This window comes from Ambystoma mexicanum, chromosome 3q (assembly GCF_040938575.1).
Source record: "Ambystoma mexicanum isolate Mex_15411 chromosome 3q, UKY_AmexF1_1, whole genome shotgun sequence".
NCBI lineage: Eukaryota > Metazoa > Chordata > Amphibia > Caudata > Ambystomatidae > Ambystoma > Ambystoma mexicanum.
In genome coordinates, this window is record NC_090926.1 from 1,225,471,222 (window position 1) to 1,225,496,767 (window position 25,546).

General features: G+C 48.3%; 1 protein-coding gene across 3 annotated transcripts in view; it reads left to right on the forward strand.

Moving 5' to 3' along the window:
* The window catches only part of MAST1 (microtubule associated serine/threonine kinase 1), a 1,484,042-nt gene that overhangs the window by 1,409,558 nt on the left and 48,938 nt on the right, over positions 1-25,546 (forward strand). The gene's annotated exons all lie outside the window — the stretch shown is intronic.

Below are 25,546 nucleotides of genomic sequence, written 5' to 3' on the forward strand. Positions count from 1 at the left end.
CCCTTTCAATCTGGCTTTCGACCTAAACATTCCACTGAAACCACTCTTACTTTGATCCTCAACTCTCTCCTCTCTGCTCGGCATGCCAAGCAATCATCCATCCTTATTCTCCTTGACCTCTCTGCTGCCTTTGACACTGTCGATCATCCACTCCTCCTGCACACTCTCTCCTCCTTTGGTTTCAAGGGCCCTGTTCTCAATTGGCTATCCTCCTACCTCTCTTCTCGTTCCTTTACTGTATCTTGGGGTGGTCAGACCTCTTCTTCCTTCCCTCTAACATATGGTGTTCCTCAAGGCTCTGTATTTTGTCCTTTCCTTTTCTCTCTTTATACAACACTCATCGCCCCTGTTATCTCCTCCTTTGACATCTCCCATCACTTTTATGCTGATGATACTCAACTCTTTCTCTCTTTCTCCTCCTTCACACCTGACCTTCATCTCAAACTCTCCTCCTGTCTCACAGCTATCAAGAACTGGATGTCCTCCCGCTTCCTCTCTCTTAACACTGATAAGACGGAAGTCCTTTTCTTCCCTTCTAACTCACTTCCTTCTCCCTCTCCTCCCCCATTCATTCACTTTCCCCCCTCCGACCTCCCTATCTCCTCCAAGGCTCGCAATCTGGGTGTTATTTTTGACTCCTCTCTCTCCTTCTCACAACACATTTCACTTACCTCTCGCTCCTGCCGCTTCCATCTATACAACATTCGCAAAATCCGTCCCTCCCTCACTTTCCATGCAACCAAACTCCTTATCTCCTCTCTCATCTTTTCCCGGCTATTTTACTGCTCCCCTTTATTCTTTGGACTTCCTGCCTCCCAGCTTACCCCCCTCAAATCCATTTACCACTCTGCTGTTCGTACCCTTTGTCTCCTTACCTCCCGTGATTCCATCTCCTCCTCGCTCTCTCTTCTTCGTTGGCTAACTTTCCACTCTCAGTTAAAATTCTGCTTTCTCTGCCTTGTTTTTAAATCCTTATATGGTCTCGCTCCTCCTTATCTCTCCTCACTTCTCACCTTCTACTCCCCCTCACGCCCTCTTCGTTCTGCTGACCATTTCCTCCTTACTGTACCTCCTTCCCCTTGTGCTTCTTCCAGGTTTCGTTCCTTCCAACTTCTTGCTCCTCTTCACTGGAACGCACTCCCTCTCTCAATCCGCTCTTCCACTACCCTTCCCTCATTTCGCATGTCCCTTAAATCCCTTCTCCTCCACTCTCCTCCTTGAAGATCTTCCCATTCTCTCTTCATCCCCCCCTCTCCCTCTTCTGACTCCTTAAATCCCTTTCCCTCCATTCTCCCACCTTCCTATTCCTCACTTGTTCTTTTCTTTTCTATTCCCCCTCGCTAATCCTACTTCCTCTCTACCTCCCCTTCTCCAGTTAACTGCTTTTTGCACTGTTTTACTGTCGAATGATTCATCATGTAATTTTGCTCACATTGTTTGTTTATTGTTTATTGTTGTTCACTGTGTGAGTTGTTCCATTGTACAGCGCCTTGGCATAAAGCGCTTAATAAATAAACAAATCAATCAATCAATCAAGCATAAAGGGACTCTTTCCTAACAATAAGCATTTAGTGTGGAGCAATGGTGATTAGGCTCAAGCCCATCAGTTTTGGCGGCGTGGGGTAGTGCTCTAACCGTTTGTCTACTAATGATCTGTCTATGTAGCATGTCTGCATGCTCATGATCCTGACAATGGTGCACCTGTGTGGGCAGGGCATGCAAGGGCTGGCGCTTTGAACCCTGTTGACAGACAAAGCAACACCTTGTGGTGAAATGATAGGCAGTGCCTATTTGTGGCCATAATAGTGGCAAGATGTATTGATTCATTGGTATTCCCTGCTTTATTTGACTTACAAGCGCATCAAACCACATTTGTCCTTCCTTCTGTACTGCAAAAAGTGTGTATGATAATGTGGGGTTAGCTATATAGAAAGGGAGGCTAGGGAGTATGTGACGGGAGGGTATGTGGGGTCTATCCCCACATTTTGCGGTAAAAAGAAATGTGATTTATTTTGTACTTTTTTAATTAATTTATTATTTTTTATTTATATTGGCATTTTCAGAAGCGCATCCAGCCCACAGGCCTCTGGGCGCTAGTTGCAGTAAGACAGAAAATAGACAATAAAGAGACACTGGGGAAAAAGAAACAGGGGGCGGGGGGAAAGATCAGAGGTGAGTGTTGAGCTTTTTTCTGAAGATGTCATACGATGTACATTTCGCAGGTGAGTGGAGGTCTCATTCCAGAGAGTGGAGGCATGCAGTGGCAATTTGGACCAGCCTTCTCTCGAGCAGTGGAACTCGGGGATGGTGAGACATTGTTTGTAGGCAGATCTCAGGGGCCTTGCTGGTGAATGTCTTTTGAACTTAGTTTCAAGGTATGCTGGGGCTTTGTTGAAGAGACAACAGTCTGTGATGGAGAGGACTTTGAAGTTAATTCAATCCTTTACCACTAGCCAGTAGACAAATGTTCTCGCTTCAGTGATGTGATTGCGCTTCCCATGTCAAGTGCTCCATGCAGTGCATTGTTTTGGATTGTCTAAAGTTTGCTCAGGTTTTTGATGGAGGTGCCACAGAGCAGTGAGTTACAATAGTCAAGTTTTGAGCAGATAAGGGTGCGGGCCACTTCTAGCCGGTTTTTGGTTGAAAGGAAAGGTTGGCTGGTGGTGATCAGTTTTGTGGAACATGCTGATGTGTAGGCAATGTGGTTGAAGTGGCACGTCATGTTAAGGGAGGCGTCCAAATATACTTTCGAAGGTTTTTACTGTGGTGGCAACTGGAATAATGTGGACATTGATGGTAAATGCTCCATACGCCCGGGGAAACTTGGCTAGGCATAAGGGCGGGGAGGTGAGGAGCAGCTCTGTCTTGTCATCGTTCAGGGGCTGTGTGTGGCCATCCATGTTTGAATGATCTGATAGGTTGAGTTTATCCTGAACGAGTCCTGTGTGTGGTTACCAGAGAGGGGGACGAGGATCTGCGTATTGTCGGCATAGTATATGATATGCCTGGCGAGCCCAGAAGATCAAAAAGGATTTTTTTTTTGTATATGTTGTATAGTGTGGGGGAGACGCAGGAGCCTTCTGGTACACCGCAAGGTGTAGGGGTGGGGTGTTCAAAGGCTCCGCCGGCAAAGACGGGAGAGGTTCTGTCAGCTACTAACAAGGCGATCCAGTTGGCTGCGTCAATGGAGAAGTGGGCAGCTGACGTGAGGTGGCAGCATAGTGTTTTGTAGTCCACCAAATCAAACTCTGTGGAGAGGTCTTGGAGTAGGAGAAGGGAAGCGGATGCCGTGGTCGTTGGCATCATCTAGCTGGTTCTTGAGATCCAGTAAGGCAGTCTCCGTTCCGTGCTTAGGGCAGAATCCAGATTGCCGACTGCCCAAGATGTGATGGGATTCTAAGAATTCCTGTATTTGTAGGTAAGCGACTTTGCCCATAATTTTTTGCAGGAATGGGACAGTGGTAATTGGCCGGTCGTTGGTGGGGATGGAAGGGTTGAGAAAGATTTTTTTTGTAGCTGGGAGATCCAAGATTCCTTGAGGGCAGGATGGATGGAGCATGATGCAAAGGAGGAGTGTGATGCAAAGGAGGAGTTGATGATGGCTAAAATAAAGGGGAGTAGTGGTTTGGCACATTATTTTATGATGGGTGATGGGCAGATGTTGCCTTTAAACTGCTATTGTTTTAGGCCTTTGATGATTCTGTCACAAATGGGGGTACTGGTAGCTTGAAACTTGAAAAGTGGGATGTTGTACTTCCGGAAGTGGGGTGAGAGGCCTGACTGCTAGAATGCTGGACTGTTTAGTTGCGCTCTTCTTTTGCAGTAATATGATTTTGTTTTTGAGGGTTTTCTTGGACAGTGTTGCACCAGAAGTTGTCTTTGAGATCTTTGAGAATGATGGGGCGGGATAGAGTGGGTGGACGGGGTCTTGAGCTCTCGAAGGATGGTGAATAGTTCACGGGGTGACAGGACGCCTTTGAGATCCAGTCATTGTAGGCCGCTGCTTTGGCAATACGAATGTCATGGCTGTAGTTACGGGAAGTTGTTGTCAGGCACCGATCTGTCAGGTACCGAGGCTTCCTCCCCCAACTGCTCACCTGTGTCTTCCGGAGTGGCCTCTGATCTCTTCTGATCCTTCTTCCTTGTGGGAGTCTTGTCTTTTGGTGTTCGAGCCTTTTTATCATACAGATAGGGTCTGTCCCCTCCGGAGGCCACCTTGGCAGAGATATTCCCTGACCGCGGGGATCCCCAGGGGGCCAGTCCTAGATTCAGGGAAAAAGCACTAAGGCACAAAAAACCCTGTTCCAATGGGGTTCTGTTTGGGTGGCGATTAGATCTCCTCTCTTCCAGTGATGGTAGTTCCGTTCGTAGCAGGCAAGGAAGTCCGTTAGACTTGAAACAAACTCCACCGCTGATAGATATGATACTACTGCTCAGTGTATACAGGAGAGGTGGAACATTAGGACAGGAGATAGATTCTGGAGCCAGACAGTTAAGACTAAACAGAATAACAGAGAGAAAGTACCGAAAGGAATGGTAAGAATAAGGTAAGTAGCTTAGAATGAAAGTACAGATCAGACCACGGAGGCGGACTGCAGGAAGAAAGAAGAAGAAGTACCGCGAAAGAAACCACTCACCAGTAAGAAAAAGGCTCCTTAAGGTCGTAGCACGAGCAAGGCTCTGCTCGCTAAAACAGAGTGACGGCGCCGGTTGCAAAAATACCCCCGGTTCCTGAAAGTGAAAGGAAATATGAAAAGACCAGTAGTGCCCAAAGGAAATCCCCACCCGAAAGAGGAGGTAATGAGAAAGTAAGCCCGGCACGGCACAAGGCAAGTCACGTACCGCGGGCAGTGCGTTGAATTCAGGAAGGTAGAAAGCGAACGTAGACGAAGTGAAGGATAATCACAAGAAGGGCAAGAGGCACAGTAAGGAAAGAATGGGCGAAAGTAGGCAGCCGGAACGGATGAATTACACGAGAGTATCTCCATACGAACCGAGCGTTGGTAAACAGATACAACGCGTCGGCTTGTGGGAGGAGCCTGCCTATAAAGGGCCGGCGGCCATCTTGGGTGAGGACTGGAGCGTGATCAAAGCTTCCAGCGCGGGCCGACGGCCATCTTGGGTGAGGACTGGAGCGTGATCAAAGCTTCCAGCGCTTCCACAGCCTCCAATTCCTGACAGTATACCCCCTCTTTCTCGGGGCACCCCCGGGTTTGCCCGGATGGAGTAGATGGAACTTCTGCACCAGACGTGGGGCGTGTATATGACTCACAGGTTCCCACGTCCTCTCTGCTACGGGATAGTTCTTCCAATGCACCAGATAGTATAACCGCCCTTTGCGGTAACTAGAATCCACCAGATGAGACACCTCGTATTCTTCAGGTGTTGGTTTCACTCGGGCTCGTGTACGGTTCACAGGTCTCTTGAAAGGATCCTCCTTATATTCTTTGAGAAGGGAGACATGAAATACAGGATGTACCCTCTTGAGGTATTCTGGCATCCTGAGTTTATAAGCAACTGGATTGATTTGTTGTATGATGGAAAATGGCCCAAGGAAACGAGAGGAGAACTTCCCCCTATGAACCCACTTGGGTAGGAACCTGGTGGATAACCAGACTAATTGTCCCACCTTCCAGCTGGGATGGATTCTCCGACCCTTGTCGGCCCATCTCTTTTGCGAAAGCTGACTTGCTTGGTGTGCCTCCTTGGCTAGCTTGTGAGCTTCTTGCAAGTCCTGTAGAATTGTATCCAGAGTCGGAATCTTGGTTGAGGGCGGACTGAGCCCGGGCAGGTGTTGAGGGTGATAGCCATAGGTACAATAGAAAGGACTCATCTGGATCGAGGTGTGAAAAGAGTTGTTGTAGGCAAATTCCGCTTGTGGGAGGAAGCGATACCACTCTTCCTGCTGTGGACTGCAGAAGCACCTGAGATATTGCTGCAGGTTGGCATTGAGTCTCTCCGTTTGGCCGTTGCTTTGAGGATGATATCCTGAGGAAAGTGCCTTATGTATTCCGAGAACCTGGCAGAGGGAAGACCAAAACTTCGAGGTAAATTGTGGTCCTCTGTCCGAAACTATGGTTTTAGGTAGGCCATGTAGACGGACTATGTCTTGGAGAAAGACCGCAGCCATTTCTGAGGCCGAAGGCACTTGCTTAAAGGCGGAGAAATGTGCCAGTTTGCTAAAGGAATCGACCGTTACCATGATCGTGGTCATTCCGTATGACGGAGGCAGATCCACAATAAAGTCAGTGGATAAGTGTTCCCATGGACGATCCGGTAAGAGTTGTTGGTGTAATAACCCCCAGAGGTCTTCCTGTTTGGTGTTTGTTGGAAGCACATATTGAACAAGTAGAGACATACTGACCTACGTCCCTTCGTAGGGTAGGCCACCAAAACCCTCTCCGGACCAATTCAAAGGTCTTCCTAATACCAGAATGTCCTGTCAGGGGGGTGTCATGACACCAGGAAAGTATCTTTTCTTGCAGCTTCCTTGTGGGGATATAGAGGGCTCCTTCATGATAAAACAATCCGTCCTTTTCCTGTTTTGTAGATAGTGGAAATTCAGAACACATCTGATATTGAGGGATTAAATCCTGAAGAAAGGAAACTGTAGAAGCCAAGACAGTGAGATGTGGCAATACGAGTTCGTGTCCTATATAGGATCCGGATGGATCTCCTAGGCTTCTAGATAAGGCGTCGGCCTTCTTGTTTTCTGTGCCAGGTATGTAAGTTATCATGAAGTCGTATTGTAGAAAAAAGTACGCCCATCTGGCGTGTCTGGCGTTAGAACATTCCAATTTGTGTAAGACCCTTAGGTTGCGGTGGTCAGTTCTGATAGTAAAAGGATGTGTGGCTCCTTGCAAGAGATGTCTCCACTCTTGGCAGGCCAACTTTATGGCCAAAAGTTCCTTTTCTATAACAGAGTAGTTTCGCTCACTACTGGTTAAAGTCTTGGAGTAGTATGCGATCGGATGTTCATAGCTGTCTTCTGTCTCTTGAAGTAATACTGCCCCTACTGCCCCTGTGGAAGCATCTGTTTCTAGAATAAAGGGCTTAGTCTGATCTGGTTGGACCAGGATGGGTGCTGTGGAAAAACATTCCTTTAAAAAGTTGAAAGCTATTCGAGGTTCTCCGTCAAAAGTGAATTTAACGCCCTTCTTCAACAGGGAAGTCAGAGGGAGTACCCTTTTGGAAAAATTGGGAATAAACCTCCTATAAAAATTTGCCAATCCTAGAAACCCCTGCAGTTCTTTGATATTGGTAGGATCCTTCCAGTTTATTATGGCCTTTACCTTATTTGCATCCATTTCAACACCTTCCTTTGATAATACGAACCCCAAGTAGGACACCCTTGTGGATTCGAAAGAACACTTCTCTGGCTTTACTAGCAGATAATGGGACTGCAAACGATGTAAAACCAGTCGGACCAATGATCTGTGCTCAGACAAGGACTTGGAGTAAATCAGGATGTCGTCCAGGTATACTACTACTGACACAAACAGCATGTCAGCGAAGATCTTGTCCATGTACCTCTGGAAGACTGCTGGTGCATTTACTAGGCCAAAGGGCATTACTCGATATTCATAGAGCCCGAATGGGGTGCGGAAAGCCGTCTTCCACTCGTCTCCTTGTCTAATTCTCAAGAGATGATAGGCACCTCTCAGGTCAAGCTTTGTGAAGTACTCCGCCCCTTGTACCGCCTCCAAGACGTCCCGGATCAAGGGCATGGGATATCTATCCCGGACCGTGACCTTGTTGAGACCCCTGTAGTCAATACAAGGGCGAAGCTCTGTCGAGTCCTTCTTTGGGATGAAGAATAGGGAGGCACCACATGAAGACTTGGACTCTTGAATGAGCCCGTTCTGCAGATTTGCATCTAGATATTCTCTTAATACCTTCCTTTCTGGTAGTGACAAAGGGTACATTCTTCCGAACGGTACCACTGCTTCCGGTATCAGATCGATACAGCAATCCTCGGTTCTATGGGGTGGTAGTTGTTTTGGGATTATGTCCATGAATACCTCTGAGAAATCCTGGTAATGTAAGGGAACTGAGGCCACTGTGACTGGCTTCTGGATACTTCTCCTGCGGTCTATGGTGTGAGGAGCGTTACACAAGGTCATATAGTGATGTTCACAGAACTCGGATTTGAAAAAGACCTTATTAGCCGTCCAATCAATGTGAGGGTTATGTCTCCTTAACCATGGAATCCCTAATACCAAGGGGAAATGAGCAGCTCGGATCTGATCAAACACCAGAAACTCCTCATGTTGACCTAACCTCACCCTCAATGGAACTGTTTCCAAAGTTATGGGTCCGGATGACAAGGGCCTACCATCAACCCCTTCTACTGGAATAGGGGTGCCCTTGGTCTTGGCGGGTACCAAGTGCTCTGTAGCCCACTTGGAGTCGATGAAATTTCCCGCTGCTCCGCAATCCAACATAGCGAACACCTCTGTGGGAGCTTCTTCGGTTAACCATAGGTCCACTCTGAACACCATTAAACTGTTGTCTTCCGGGGTGTTCACTGCCCTTGTGTAGCTGCAAGGGTGCTTGTTACTTCCCCCGAGACTTCCCTTGCTGTAGATCGGGGGTGGAAGTTTCCCTGCCGACGAGGAGGGACTTCAGTGCAGTCTCTCAATAAATGTGTCGAGGAACCACAGTACATGCATAGTCCTGCCTCTCTTCTTCTTCTTCTTTCTTTCAGCGTCAGAGGACCCCGGGCAGCCCCAATCTGCATAGGCTCATCCATAGCAGGGTTGGCTCTAGGTGGAGGAGTTGGGGTTGGTTGTGAGAAGCATCGGTTTCTTCTTCTCTCTGATCTTCTTTCTTGAAGACGGAATTCGATCTGAAGGGACAATGTCACGAGCTCTTGAAAAGATGCAGGACGAGCTACTCTGGCTAGTTCATCTTTGATTTCGTCCTTGAGACCTCTTCTGTAGATGGTTTGCTGGGTGGAGTCAGGCCAATCCGCCTTGGTTGCTAGCCTCTGGAAGCGAGTTAGATAGGTTTGAACGTCTGTATTTCCTTGTTGGATGTCTAGGATGGCTTCCAAGGAGGAATAGAATACTTCTGGCCTGTCAAACCTTTCACTGAAAACTTCCATAAAACGGTCATAATCACTCAGAAGAGGATCGTTTCGGGTAACAAAGGGTGTAGCCCATGAGAGAGCGTTTCCGGTAAGATTGGCTATAATGAACCCAACCCTTGGTCTGGCTGTCTCATAAGCGTGAGGTCGGAAGGCGAAATACACTCTGCAAGCGTCAAGGAATTCCTTCAGGCCTCCTGGATGTCCATCGTATTTGCCAAAGGAAAGGGGCATCGTAGGCAGATCCCCGCGATCATCTCGATGTAACACCACCTGCTGTCGGAGGGCTACGTTCTCTGTTCGTAGGGCCTGCACCTCCATCGTAAGGTTCTGTAGAGCAGCCACCAACTCCTGATACTGCTCAAGTGATGCCATAAAGGATTTTGGGCGTTGTATTCTGTCAGGCACCGATCTGTCAGGTACCGAGGCTTCCTCCCCCAACTGCTCACCTGTGTCTTCCGGAGTGGCCTCTGATCTCTTCTGATCCTTCTTCCTTGTGGGAGTCTTGTCTTTTGGTGTTCGAGCCTTTTTATCATACAGATAGGGTCTGTCCCCTCCGGAGGCCACCTTGGCAGAGATATTCCCTGACCGCGGGGATCCCCAGGGGGCCAGTCCTAGATTCAGGGAAAAAGCACTAAGGCACAAAAAACCATGTTCCAATGGGGTTCTGTTTGGGTGGCGATTAGATCTCCTCTCTTCCAGTGATGGTAGTTCCGTTCGTAGCAGGCAAGGAAGTCCGTTAGACTTGAAACAAACTCCACCGCTGATAGATATGATACTACTGCTCAGTGTATACAGGAGAGGTGGAACATTAGGACAGGAGATAGATTCTGGAGCCAGACAGTTAAGACTAAACAGAATAACAGAGAGAAAGTACCGAAAGGAATGGTAAGAATAAGGTAAGTAGCTTAGAATGAAAGTACAGATCAGACCACGGAGGCGGACTGCAGGAAGAAAGAAGAAGAAGTACCGCGAAAGAAACCACTCACCAGTAAGAAAGAGGCTCCTTAAGGTCGTAGCACGAGCAAGGCTCTGCTCGCTAAAACAGAGTGACGGCGCCGGTTGCAAAAATACCCCCGGTTCCTGAAAGTGAAAGGAAATATGAAAAGACCAGTAGTGCCCAAAGGAAATCCCCACCCGAAAGAGGAGGTAATGAGAAAGTAAGCCCGGCACGGCACAAGGCAAGTCACGTACCGCGGGCAGTGCGTTGAATTCAGGAAGGTAGAAAGCGAACGTAGACGAAGTGAAGGATAATCACAAGAAGGGCAAGAGGCACAGTAAGGAAAGAATGGGCGAAAGTAGGCAGCCGGAACGGATGAATTACACGAGAGTATCTCCATACGAACCGAGCGTTGGTAAACAGATACAACGCGTCGGCTTGTGGGAGGAGCCTGCCTATAAAGGGCCGGCGGCCATCTTGGGTGAGGACTGGAGCGTGATCAAAGCTTCCAGCGCGGGCCGACGGCCATCTTGGGTGAGGACTGGAGCGTGATCAAAGCTTCCAGCGCTTCCACAGCCTCCAATTCCTGACAGTATACCCCCTCTTTCTCGGGGCACACCCGGGTTTGCCCGGATGGAGTAGATGGAACTTCTGCACCAGACGTGGGGCGTGTATATGACTCACAGGTTCCCACGTCCTCTCTGCTACGGGATAGTTCTTCCAATGCACCAGATAGTATAACCGCCCTTTGCGGTAACTAGAATCCACCAGATGAGACACCTCGTATTCTTCAGGTGTTGGTTTCACTCGGGCTCGTGTACGGTTCACAGGTCTCTTGAAAGGATCCTCCTTATATTCTTTGAGAAGGGAGACATGAAATACAGGATGTACCCTCTTGAGGTATTCTGGCATCCTGAGTTTATAAGCAACTGGATTGATTTGTTGTATGATGGAAAATGGCCCAAGGAAACGAGAGGAGAACTTCCCCCTATGAACCCACTTGGGTAGGAACCTGGTGGATAACCAGACTAATTGTCCCACCTTCCAGCTGGGATGGATTCTCCGACCCTTGTCGGCCCATCTCTTTTGCGAAAGCTGACTTGCTTGGTGTGCCTCCTTGGCTAGCTTGTGAGCTTCTTGCAAGTCCTGTAGAATTGTATCCAGAGTCGGAATCTTGGTTGAGGGCGGACTGAGCCCGGGCAGGTGTTGAGGGTGATAGCCATAGGTACAATAGAAAGGACTCATCTGGATCGAGGTGTGAAAAGAGTTGTTGTAGGCAAATTCCGCTTGTGGGAGGAAGCGATACCACTCTTCCTGCTGTGGACTGCAGAAGCACCTGAGATATTGCTGCAGGTTGGCATTGAGTCTCTCCGTTTGGCCGTTGCTTTGAGGATGATATCCTGAGGAAAGTGCCTTATGTATTCCGAGAACCTGGCAGAGGGAAGACCAAAACTTCGAGGTAAATTGTGGTCCTCTGTCCGAAACTATGGTTTTAGGTAGGCCATGTAGACGGACTATGTCTTGGAGAAAGACCGCAGCCATTTCTGAGGCCGAAGGCACTTGCTTAAAGGCGGAGAAATGTGCCAGTTTGCTAAAGGAATCGACCGTTACCATGATCGTGGTCATTCCGTATGACGGAGGCAGATCCACAATAAAGTCAGTGGATAAGTGTTCCCATGGACGATCCGGTAAGAGTTGTTGGTGTAATAACCCCAGAGGTCTTCCTGTTTGGTGTTTGTTGGAAGCACATATTGAACAAGTAGAGACATACTGACCTACGTCCCTTCGTAGGGTAGGCCACCAAAACCCTCTCCGGACCAATTCAAAGGTCTTCCTAATACCAGAATGTCCTGTCAGGGGGGTGTCATGACACCAGGAAAGTATCTTTTCTTGCAGCTTCCTTGTGGGGATATAGAGGGCTCCTTCATGATAAAACAATCCGTCCTTTTCCTGTTTTGTAGATAGTGGAAATTCAGAACACATCTGATATTGAGGGATTAAATCCTGAAGAAAGGAAACTGTAGAAGCCAAGACAGTGAGATGTGGCAATACGAGTTCGTGTCCTATATAGGATCCGGATGGATCTCCTAGGCTTCTAGATAAGGCGTCGGCCTTCTTGTTTTCTGTGCCAGGTATGTAAGTTATCATGAAGTCGTATTGTAGAAAAAAGTACGCCCATCTGGCGTGTCTGGCGTTAGAACATTCCAATTTGTGTAAGACCCTTAGGTTGCGGTGGTCAGTTCTGATAGTAAAAGGATGTGTGGCTCCTTGCAAGAGATGTCTCCACTCTTGGCAGGCCAACTTTATGGCCAAAAGTTCCTTTTCTATAACAGAGTAGTTTCGCTCACTACTGGTTAAAGTCTTGGAGTAGTATGCGATCGGATGTTCATAGCTGTCTTCTGTCTCTTGAAGTAATACTGCCCCTACTGCCCCTGTGGAAGCATCTGTTTCTAGAATAAAGGGCTTAGTCTGATCTGGTTGGACCAGGATGGGTGCTGTGGAAAAACATTCCTTTAAAAAGTTGAAAGCTATTCGAGGTTCTCCGTCAAAAGTGAATTTAACGCCCTTCTTCAACAGGGAAGTCAGAGGGAGTACCCTTTTGGAAAAATTGGGAATAAACCTCCTATAAAAATTTGCCAATCCTAGAAACCCCTGCAGTTCTTTGATATTGGTAGGATCCTTCCAGTTTCTTATGGCCTTTACCTTATTTGCATCCATTTCAACACCTTCCTTTGATAATACGAACCCCAAGTAGGACACCCTTGTGGATTCGAAAGAACACTTCTCTGGCTTTACTAGCAGATAATGGGACTGCAAACGATGTAAAACCAGTCGGACCAATGATCTGTGCTCAGACAAGGACTTGGAGTAAATCAGGATGTCGTCCAGGTATACTACTACTGACACAAACAGCATGTCAGCGAAGATCTTGTCCATGTACCTCTGGAAGACTGCTGGTGCATTTACTAGGCCAAAGGGCATTACTCGATATTCATAGAGCCCGAATGGGGTGCGGAAAGCCGTCTTCCACTCGTCTCCTTGTCTAATTCTCAAGAGATGATAGGCACCTCTCAGGTCAAGCTTTGTGAAGTACTCCGCCCCTTGTACCGCCTCCAAGACGTCCCGGATCAAGGGCATGGGATATCTATCCCGGACCGTGACCTTGTTGAGACCCCTGTAGTCAATACAAGGGCGAAGCTCTGTCGAGTCCTTCTTTGGGATGAAGAATAGGGAGGCACCACATGAAGACTTGGACTCTTGAATGAGCCCGTTCTGCAGATTTGCATCTAGATATTCTCTTAATACCTTCCTTTCTGGTAGTGACAAAGGGTACATTCTTCCGAACGGTACCACTGCTTCCGGTATCAGATCGATACAGCAATCCTCGGTTCTATGGGGTGGTAGTTGTTTTGGGATTATGTCCATGAATACCTCTGAGAAATCCTGGTAATGTAAGGGAACTGAGGCCACTGTGACTGGCTTCTGGATACTTCTCCTGCGGTCTATGGTGTGAGGAGCGTTACACAAGGTCATATAGTGATGTTCACAGAACTCGGATTTGAAAAAGACCTTATTAGCCGTCCAATCAATGTGAGGGTTATGTCTCCTTAACCATGGAATCCCTAATACCAAGGGGAAATGAGCAGCTCGGATCTGATCAAACACCAGAAACTCCTCATGTTGACCTAACCTCACCCTCAATGGAACTGTTTCCAAAGTTATGGGTCCTGATGACAAGGGCCTACCATCAACCCCTTCTACTGGAATAGGGGTGCCCTTGGTCTTGGCGGGTACCAAGTGCTCTGTAGCCCACTTGGAGTCGATGAAATTTCCCGCTGCTCCGCAATCCAACATAGCGAACACCTCTGTGGGAGCTTCTTCGGTTAACCATAGGTCCACTCTGAACACCATTAAACTGTTGTCTTCCGGGGTGTTCACTGCCCTTGTGTAGCTGCAAGGGTGCTTGTTACTTCCCCCGAGACTTCCCTTGCTGTAGATCGGGGGTGGAAGTTTCCCTGCCGACGAGGAGGGACTTCAGTGCAGTCTCTCAATAAATGTGTCGAGGAACCACAGTACATGCATAGTCCTGCCTCTCTTCTTCTTCTTCTTTCTTTCAGCGTCAGAGGACCCCGGGCAGCCCCAATCTGCATAGGCTCATCCATAGCAGGGTTGGCTCTAGGTGGAGGAGTTGGGGTTGGTTGTGAGAAGCATCGGTTTCTTCTTCTCTCTGATCTTCTTTCTTGAAGACGGAATTCGATCTGAAGGGACAATGTCACGAGCTCTTGAAAAGATGCAGGACGAGCTACTCTGGCTAGTTCATCTTTGATTTCGTCCTTGAGACCTCTTCTGTAGATGGTTTGCTGGGTGGAGTCAGGCCAATCCGCCTTGGTTGCTAGCCTCTGGAAGCGAGTTAGATAGGTTTGAACGTCTGTATTTCCTTGTTGGATGTCTAGGATGGCTTCCAAGGAGGAATAGAATACTTCTGGCCTGTCAAACCTTTCACTGAAAACTTCCATAAAACGGTCATAATCACTCAGAAGAGGATCGTTTCGGGTAACAAAGGGTGTAGCCCATGAGAGAGCGTTTCCGGTAAGATTGGCTATAATGAACCCAACCCTTGGTCTGGCTGTCTCATAAGCGTGAGGTCGGAAGGCGAAATACACTCTGCAAGCGTCAAGGAATTCCTTCAGGCCTCCTGGATGTCCATCGTATTTGCCAAAGGAAAGGGGCATCGTAGGCAGATCCCCGCGATCATCTCGATGTAACACCACCTGCTGTCGGAGGGCTACGTTCTCTGTTCGTAGGGCCTGCACCTCCATCGTAAGGTTCTGTAGAGCAGCCACCAACTCCTGATACTGCTCAAGTGATGCCATAAAGGATTTTGGGCGTTGTATTCTGTCAGGCACCGATCTGTCAGGTACCGAGGCTTCCTCCCCCAACTGCTCACCTGTGTCTTCCGGAGTGGCCTCTGATCTCTTCTGATCCTTCTTCCTTGTGGGAGTCTTGTCTTTTGGTGTTCGAGCCTTTTTATCATACAGATAGGGTCTGTCCCCTCCGGAGGCCACCTTGGCAGAGATATTCCCTGACCGCGGGGATCCCCAGGGGGCCAGTCCTAGATTCAGGGAAAAAGCACTAAGGCACAAAAAACCATGTTCCAATGGGGTTCTGTTTGGGTGGCGATTAGATCTCCTCTCTTCCAGTGATGGTAGTTCCGTTCGTAGCAGGCAAGGAAGTCCGTTAGACTTGAAACAAACTCCACCGCTGATAGATATGATACTACTGCTCAGTGTATACAGGAGAGGTGGAACATTAGGACAGGAGATAGATTCTGGAGCCAGACAGTTAAGACTAAACAGAATAACAGAGAGAAAGTACCGAAAGGAATGGTAAGAATAAGGTAAGTAGCTTAGAATGAAAGTACAGATCAGACCACGGAGGCGGACTGCAGGAAGAAAGAAGAAGAAGTACCGCGAAAGAAACCACTCACCAGTAAGAAAGAGGCTCCTTAAGGTCGTAGCACGAGCAAGGCTCTGCTCGCTAAAACAGAGTGACGGCGCCGGTTGCAAAAATACCCCCGGTTCCTGAAAGTGAAAGGAAATATGAAAAGACCAGTAGTGCCCAAAGGAAATCCCCACCCGAAAGAGGAGGTAATGAGAAAGTAAGCCCGGCACGGCACAAGGCAAGTCACGTACCGCGGGCAGTGCGTTGAATTCAGGAAGGTAGAAAGCGAACGTAGACGAAGTGAAGGATAATCACAAGAAGGGCAAGAGGCACAGTAAGGAAAGAATGGGCGAAAGTAGGCAGCCGGAACGGATGAATTACACGAGAGTATCTCCATACGAACCGAGCGTTGGTAAACAGATACAACGCGTCGGCTTGTGGGAGGAGCCTGCCTATAAAGGGCCGGCGGCCATCTTGGGTGAGGACTGGAGCGTGATCAAAGCTTCCAGCGCGGGCCGACGGCCATCTTGGGTGAGGACTGGAGCGTGATCAAAGCTTCCAGCGCTTCCACAGCCTCCAATTCCTGACAGTATACCCCCTCTTTCTCGGGGCACCCCCGGGTTTGCCCGGATGGAGTAGATGGAACTTCTGCACCAGACGTGGGGCGTGTATATGACTCACAGGTTCCCACGTCCTCTCTGCTACGGGATAGTTCTTCCAATGCACCAGATAGTATAACCGCCCTTTGCGGTAACTAGAATCCACCAGATGAGACACCTCGTATTCTTCAGGTGTTGGTTTCACTCGGGCTCGTGTACGGTTCACAGGTCTCTTGAAAGGATCCTCCTTATATTCTTTGAGAAGGGAGACATGAAATACAGGATGTACCCTCTTGAGGTATTCTGGCATCCTGAGTTTATAAGCAACTGGATTGATTTGTTGTATGATGGAAAATGGCCCAAGGAAACGAGAGGAGAACTTCCCCCTATGAACCCACTTGGGTAGGAACCTGGTGGATAACCAGACTAATTGTCCCACCTTCCAGCTGGGATGGATTCTCCGACCCTTGTCGGCCCATCTCTTTTGCGAAAGCTGACTTGCTTGGTGTGCCTCCTTGGCTAGCTTGTGAGCTTCTTGCAAGTCCTGTAGAATTGTATCCAGAGTCGGAATCTTGGTTGAGGGCGGACTGAGCCCGGGCAGGTGTTGAGGGTGATAGCCATAGGTACAATAGAAAGGACTCATCTGGATCGAGGTGTGAAAAGAGTTGTTGTAGGCAAATTCCGCTTGTGGGAGGAAGCGATACCACTCTTCCTGCTGTGGACTGCAGAAGCACCTGAGATATTGCTGCAGGTTGGCATTGAGTCTCTCCGTTTGGCCGTTGCTTTGAGGATGATATCCTGAGGAAAGTGCCTTATGTATTCCGAGAACCTGGCAGAGGGAAGACCAAAACTTCGAGGTAAATTGTGGTCCTCTGTCCGAAACTATGGTTTTAGGTAGGCCATGTAGACGGACTATGTCTTGGAGAAAGACCGCAGCCATTTCTGAGGCCGAAGGCACTTGCTTAAAGGCGGAGAAATGTGCCAGTTTGCTAAAGGAATCGACCGTTACCATGATCGTGGTCATTCCGTATGACGGAGGCAGATCCACAATAAAGTCAGTGGATAAGTGTTCCCATGGACGATCCGGTAAGAGTTGTTGGTGTAATAACCCCAGAGGTCTTCCTGTTTGGTGTTTGTTGGAAGCACATATTGAACAAGTAGAGACATACTGACCTACGTCCCTTCGTAGGGTAGGCCACCAAAACCCTCTCCGGACCAATTCAAAGGTCTTCCTAATACCAGAATGTCCTGTCAGGGGGGTGTCATGACACCAGGAAAGTATCTTTTCTTGCAGCTTCCTTGTGGGGATATAGAGGGCTCCTTCATGATAAAACAATCCGTCCTTTTCCTGTTTTGTAGATAGTGGAAATTCAGAACACATCTGATATTGAGGGATTAAATCCTGAAGAAAGGAAACTGTAGAAGCCAAGACAGTGAGATGTGGCAATACGAGTTCGTGTCCTATATAGGATCCGGATGGATCTCCTAGGCTTCTAGATAAGGCGTCGGCCTTCTTGTTTTCTGTGCCAGGTATGTAAGTTATCATGAAGTCGTATTGTAGAAAAAAGTACGCCCATCTGGCGTGTCTGGCGTTAGAACATTCCAATTTGTGTAAGACCCTTAGGTTGCGGTGGTCAGTTCTGATAGTAAAAGGATGTGTGGCTCCTTGCAAGAGATGTCTCCACTCTTGGCAGGCCAACTTTATGGCCAAAAGTTCCTTTTCTATAACAGAGTAGTTTCGCTCACTACTGGTTAAAGTCTTGGAGTAGTATGCGATCGGATGTTCATAGCTGTCTTCTGTCTCTTGAAGTAATACTGCCCCTACTGCCCCTGTGGAAGCATCTGTTTCTAGAATAAAGGGCTTAGTCTGATCTGGTTGGACCAGGATGGGTGCTGTGGAAAAACATTCCTTTAAAAAGTTGAAAGCTATTCGAGGTTCTCCGTCAAAAGTGAATTTAACGCCCTTCTTCAACAGGGAAGTCAGAGGGAGTACCCTTTTGGAAAAATTGGGAATAAACCTCCTATAAAAATTTGCCAATCCTAGAAACCCCTGCAGTTCTTTGATATTGGTAGGATCCTTCCAGTTTCTTATGGCCTTTACCTTATTTGCATCCATTTCAACACCTTCCTTTGATAATACGAACCCCAAGTAGGACACCCTTGTGGATTCGAAAGAACACTTCTCTGGCTTTACTAGCAGATAATGGGACTGCAAACGATGTAAAACCAGTCGGACCAATGATCTGTGCTCAGACAAGGACTTGGAGTAAATCAGGATGTCGTCCAGGTATACTACTACTGACACAAACAGCATGTCAGCGAAGATCTTGTCCATGTACCTCTGGAAGACTGCTGGTGCATTTACTAGGCCAAAGGGCATTACTCGATATTCATAGAGCCCGAATGGGGTGCGGAAAGCCGTCTTCCACTCGTCTCCTTGTCTAATTCTCAAGAGATGATAGGCACCTCTCAGGTCAAGCTTTGTGAAGTACTCCGCCCCTTGTACCGCCTCCAAGACGTCCCGGATCAAGGGCATGGGATATCTATCCCGGACCGTGACCTTGTTGAGACCCCTGTAGTCAATACAAGGGCGAAGCTCTGTCGAGTCCTTCTTTGGGATGAAGAATAGGGAGGCACCACATGAAGACTTGGACTCTTGAATGAGCCCGTTCTGCAGATTTGCATCTAGATATTCTCTTAATACCTTCCTTTCTGGTAGTGACAAAGGGTACATTCTTCCGAACGGTACCACTGCTTCCGGTATCAGATCGATACAGCAATCCTCGGTTCTATGGGGTGGTAGTTGTTTTGGGATTATGTCCATGAATACCTCTGAGAAATCCTGGTAATGTAAGGGAACTGAGGCCACTGTGACTGGCTTCTGGATACTTCTCCTGCGGTCTATGGTGTGAGGAGCGTTACACAAGGTCATATAGTGATGTTCACAGAACTCGGATTTGAAAAAGACCTTATTAGCCGTCCAATCAATGTGAGGGTTATGTCTCCTTAACCATGGAATCCCTAATACCAAGGGGAAATGAGCAGCTCGGATCTGATCAAACACCAGAAACTCCTCATGTTGACCTAACCTCACCCTCAATGGAACTGTTTCCAAAGTTATGGGTCCGGATGACAAGGGCCTACCATCAACCCCTTCTACTGGAATAGGGGTGCCCTTGGTCTTGGCGGGTACCAAGTGCTCTGTAGCCCACTTGGAGTCGATGAAATTTCCCGCTGCTCCGCAATCCAACATAGCGAACACCTCTGTGGGAGCTTCTTCGGTTAACCATAGGTCCACTCTGAACACCATTAAACTGTTGTCTTCCGGGGTGTTCACTGCCCTTGTGTAGCTGCAAGGGTGCTTGTTACTTCCCCCGAGACTTCCCTTGCTGTAGATCGGGGGTGGAAGTTTCCCTGCCGACGAGGAGGGACTTCAGTGCAGTCTCTCAATAAATGTGTCGAGGAACCACAGTACATGCATAGTCCTGCCTCTCTTCTTCTTCTTCTTTCTTTCAGCGTCAGAGGACCCCGGGCAGCCCCAATCTGCATAGGCTCATCCATAGCAGGGTTGGCTCTAGGTGGAGGAGTTGGGGTTGGTTGTGAGAAGCATCGGTTTCTTCTTCTCTCTGATCTTCTTTCTTGAAGACGGAATTCGATCTGAAGGGACAATGTCACGAGCTCTTGAAAAGATGCAGGACGAGCTACTCTGGCTAGTTCATCTTTGATTTCGTCCTTGAGACCTCTTCTGTAGATGGTTTGCTGGGTGGAGTCAGGCCAATCCGCCTTGGTTGCTAGCCTCTGGAAGCGAGTTAGATAGGTTTGAACGTCTGTATTTCCTTGTTGGATGTCTAGGATGGCTTCCAAGGAGGAATAGAATACTTCTGGCCTGTCAAACCTTTCACTGAAAACTTCCATAAAACGGTCATAATCACTCAGAAGAGGATCGTTTCGGGTAACAAAGGGTGTAGCCCATGAGAGAGCGTTTCCGGTAAGATTGGCTATAATGAACCCAACCCTTGGTCTGGCTGTCTCATAAGCGTGAGGTCGGAAGGCGAAATACACTCTGCAAGCGTCAAGGAATTCCTTCAGGCCTCCTGGATGTCCATCGTATTTGCCAAAGGAAAGGGGCATCGTAGGCAGATCCCCGCGATCATCTCGATGTAACACCACCTGCTGTCGGAGGGCTACGTTCTCTGTTCGTAGGGCCTGCACCTCCATCGTAAGGTTCTGTAGAGCAGCCACCAACTCCTGATACTGCTCAAGTGATGCCATAAAGGATTTTGGGCGTTGTATTCTGTCAGGCACCGATCTGTCAGGTACCGAGGCTTCCTCCCCCAACTGCTCACCTGTGTCTTCCGGAGTGGCCTCTGATCTCTTCTGATCCTTCTTCCTTGTGGGAGTCTTGTCTTTTGGTGTTCGAGCCTTTTTATCATACAGATAGGGTCTGTCCCCTCCGGAGGCCACCTTGGCAGAGATATTCCCTGACCGCGGGGATCCCCAGGGGGCCAGTCCTAGATTCAGGGAAAAAGCACTAAGGCACAAAAAACCCTGTTCCAATGGGGTTCTGTTTGGGTGGCGATTAGATCTCCTCTCTTCCAGTGATGGTAGTTCCGTTCGTAGCAGGCAAGGAAGTCCGTTAGACTTGAAACAAACTCCACCGCTGATAGATATGATACTACTGCTCAGTGTATACAGGAGAGGTGGAACATTAGGACAGGAGATAGATTCTGGAGCCAGACAGTTAAGACTAAACAGAATAACAGAGAGAAAGTACCGAAAGGAATGGTAAGAATAAGGTAAGTAGCTTAGAATGAAAGTACAGATCAGACCACGGAGGCGGACTGCAGGAAGAAAGAAGAAGAAGTACCGCGAAAGAAACCACTCACCAGTAAGAAAAAGGCTCCTTAAGGTCGTAGCACGAGCAAGGCTCTGCTCGCTAAAACAGAGTGACGGCGCCGGTTGCAAAAATACCCCCGGTTCCTGAAAGTGAAAGGAAATATGAAAAGACCAGTAGTGCCCAAAGGAAATCCCCACCCGAAAGAGGAGGTAATGAGAAAGTAAGCCCGGCACGGCACAAGGCAAGTCACGTACCGCGGGCAGTGCGTTGAATTCAGGAAGGTAGAAAGCGAACGTAGACGAAGTGAAGGATAATCACAAGAAGGGCAAGAGGCACAGTAAGGAAAGAATGGGTGAAAGTAGGCAGCCGGAACGGATGAATTACACGAGAGTATCTCCATACGAACCGAGCGTTGGTAAACAGATACAACGCGTCGGCTTGTGGGAGGAGCCTGCCTATAAAGGGCCGGCGGCCATCTTGGGTGAGGACTGGAGCGTGATCAAAGCTTCCAGCGCGGGCCGACGCCCATCTTGGGTGAGGACTGGAGCGTGATCAAAGCTTCCAGCGCTTCCACAGCCTCCAATTCCTGACAGTTGTGGTGAAGCTCTCTTTATTTGTAGTGGAGGGGTCTTTGCGCCAGCCGGCTTCAGCTGCTCTTTTGGTAGTACGGGTGACCTGAGCTCAGGTGTGAAACAGAGTTGAGGAGTTATGGGTTTTTATGTTTCTTGGCTTTGAGGGGGGCCAGGTGGTCCAAGGTGTTGAGGAGGAATTTGTTGTAATGGTCTACCAGGGCGGTGGTGTTCTTTGTGAGAAGGAGCTGCAGGAGTAGAGTAACGCTGGTGTTGAGAAGATTGCGGGTGTTCCGGGCCATGATGGAGCCTGGGGTGGTGGTGAGTTGATAAGGTAGCTTGTGTTGACTGGGGGATGGGCTGGTAAAGGTGATGGTATTATAGTCAGACCATGGGCATGTGTTAGATCGGATGGTGGTGCTACATTTGTGATCCAGGACCCAGTCTAGTGTGCAGCCGTGGTCGTGGGTGGGATAGGTAACCAGTTGCAAGAAGTCTAGGGCTGCCATGGAGCATGCCAGGGCGGCAGCTTCTGTATCCAGTGGGTCGTTGTAACTGAGGTTGATGTCATCCAGCATTAGGATTTGGGAGGTAGGTTTGAGGTTTGTTAGAGCAAGTTAGGAGAGTTTGTCCTCAAAGGTAGTAATGTGGCCTGGATGCCAGTAGACGAGGTGGAAGGTGATGGAGGCATTGGGCGTGCTTTTGATTTTGGCCGAAATAGATCCGCAGTTGAGGAGAGGGGCAATGTTGAGGGAGTAGAGTGGGATGGTGTTTTTGTAGATAAGGGCTATTCCCCTCATTTTTTCCAAGCTCTGTCAGAGCTGAGTAGGGCATAGCCATGAGGGATGGCGATGGAGAGAGAGTGCTAGGTCAGAGGTGGGTGTGAGCCAAGTTTCTGTGAGCACGAGGATGTCTAAGTTATTGGTGGGGAGTAGGTTCAGACTGGGTGCGTGCGCCACCAAGGATCTGGTGTTGAGAAGGGTGCAGTGCAGGTCTTCACTCGACCACACGGTCCAGCTGAGTTGCACGCCTGGATCACTGCTTCTTCAGCTTTCCGGGTTTCTCTGTCCACAATAGATATGCGTTTGCCTGCACGCTAGCGTCCCGGTCTGCAGCTCCTTCTGTTTTCCATGTGGGATTCCTACGCTCTCTGTTCCTCCATGAAGGGCTTGACAACTTGGCAAGCTCTTCTTTCATTTTTATTGTTAGCGGACAAAGAAGACTAGACTGTGCATTCAAGTTCTCACCATTGCCTTCCTTGTTCCGCACCTCCTCCTTGTTCTAGTACTTGTTACGTAGGTCTCCAGTAGGTAGTGTAAAGGAGGCATGGTATCACAAGTATGACACTGATACAGGTACAATTTGTAAAATCTTTATTCAGTTTTCGGGGTTTGGAAAAACCCCTGCTCTGCCCTATAGCTATGATGGGAGTAGTCTCTGCCATCAAATAATAAAGAAAACACAGTCCTAGTCAGTGGCTGTCAAATCAAAGATGACTCTTCTACAAAAATTGTGTAAAGGGGAATATGTATGCAAAGGAAAATCCGTGTTATAACATAAAGGATCAAAATGGCTGAGTCAGCACTCCTCCCCATGTTGGACAGCACAAAGTAAGGTGGCCCCCGTAGAAAGGATGACACACTGTGGCTCTGCTTCTCAAAACAAAAGCAGTTCAAAACATGGATCGAGGCCCGCCTAGCTCTCCATGTTAAAGTCTCTAATTCCAGCTTTCAAAAGTTCTTTTACAGTTCAACAAAAGTTCCTGCACGTCTCCCTCAATCAAACTTGGACCTCTCATAGCAAAAAAGTTGACATAGGTCTCCCTAGGTCAGGCTCAGACCTCGCAATAACAGCAGTTGAAGGGGTTCCCTTCCCCAAGCTTAACCTTCGAATGTGCAAGGCTTTTACTATAGACCTCAGCCGGACCACTTCAACTTTCCCTTCAGCTCACACTCTTATGTTATTTGCCCCAGTGTCTCTTGGTCTGGGTAGTTCGGTATCGTAAGCAAAAAAGTTCAACATTTACCTTTTCACTTCAATCTCGAGCACACGCATTTTAGAGTTCATTCACATTGTCGCTTTATTACAAAACATTTCAACTTTCGCTGAGATTTTCGAGGGCACTACTTTCTTTCGCCGCACCACTCTGCTACTCTTTATCACTGGCTTCACAGTTATCGGTAATGTACAGTTCACCACACGTCTACCTTCCTTCGTGTCTCATCCACACACGTGCAGCCTTCAATTGTAAGTTATACTGTTGCATCTTCAATCTTTCTTTAACACACACCGGTCTTTGATGTTGCTCGCCAACTCACCGGCTGTGTGCATTTCTTCTTGTCTTTGTGGTTTTAATTCACAAGTCAAGGTTAATACCACATGCTTGGCCTCGCCTCCCCAGCTCTGTCATTCACTCGGGAGAGTCGCTGGTCGCTGGCACCCTTGAAACACAATGCAGTCTTCTTGCCTGGGATTCTGACCTTCTCCGCGTATCTTTCACGGTTCTTCGGAGGTAATGACCTCCTGCTGGGTTCTTCTGGGTTTCTTTACCCTTTTCTCTCATCCCTCTGTCGGTTGCTCTGCTCCAGTAGGTTTGCCTTCACCCCAAAGGTTCTGCTCCTTCTCGTGTTCCACCTTGCTCAGAGTGTCTCTCTATGTTCTGCCTTTTATCCGTGTGGGGAGAGCTAATAAGTATCAGAGGTATGTGATTAAAGTCAAGTACCTGATTTGCCTGACCTGATTAGCGGGACATGTCCAATGGGATATGGAAGGGCTAGCCTCTTTACTCTGTCGCCCTCTTCCTCTGCCCAGTGTTCGTGCCGAAGGGGGGGTTGGAACATTGGAGGAGAATCTTATAAAATAGGATGGGTCATGTGTATGGGAAAGGGGGGAATACCGTGTCTCACCATTGGTTGTCTCACCCCCACTCCCTGAACACCCCTCACCCAGTTGATCCTCCGGCACCGGTCCACCCCCAGGGTCTGGCTCCAAAGGCGATGGTCATACCCTGGCCACCTGAGAGAGAGATCCCTGGGTACTAGTAGGTGAGACACCCTTTGGTTTCTCACAGTAGTTCCTGCTCTTCCTCATCACATAGAAGTATAGGATATGGAGTTAGGTTTTATGGGATAGGAGGTTGTACAGGGTGTGGGTGGAGGGTTGGCATACCGCATTCTCCCTTGTCCCCAGAGGGGAAGTCTCTCCCAATGACATCCTCTTGCTGTGCACTACCCGCAGTGGGACTATCGGGTAGTGGCCTCAGCAGCCTGGCCCCGTGGGAAGGGGCTTCCCCTCGGAGAGAAGTGACAACATCTTGGGATCCGTCATACCAACTCACATATGTCCTTCATGCTCATCCATACCTACTACCTCGTATCTTACATCATCTCTTCTCTCTTAAAATCACCATGTTCAAGTTTTAGGGCCAGCAGCGCCCACTATGACACTTCATTGTTGTGATTCCTTGACGAGTGTCTTCCTCTACTCCAGATGTGAGGTTGGCTTCCATATACATAGCTTGCACCGCACCGTGACCTCAGCTCCTTTTTCCATGCGCTCAGCATGTTTAGGGGAACAATCTTTTTCTTCAGAGGAACAATTCAAAGTTTTTCGATCATCAAAATGTTTTTTGAATTTTCGATCATCAAAATGTCTAATCCTAAGCCATCTGGCTTCAAGCGGGTTAGTTCCCATCTTTGTATTGGTCAGTAGTTATGTCAGACCATTCTGAAGATCATAATTAGCTTGATTGTTTTCTGTACCATGTGCGTCCACCTCCCGAGACCCAGCTGTCATTCAGGCTTGAGAATCCTGTCAATCTGTACGTCGGGCTAACGGGGTAGCGTCTTAAAAGTAAAAATGACCAGCCATAGTAAATTCTGTACACTTAGTCCTTCAGCCACTACATAATTGGAACCCACCCAAATTAGCCTCAACCATGTTTTGCCCATAACTCATGCCATTCATGGGTGGAGAAAGGGGGACGAAGGCAAAGGAGGCTGTCGGTGGGCAGCTTAGAAGGGTATAACCTCAAAATATCATGGTCGAAAATCCTGTGGCCGAAAATGCCTC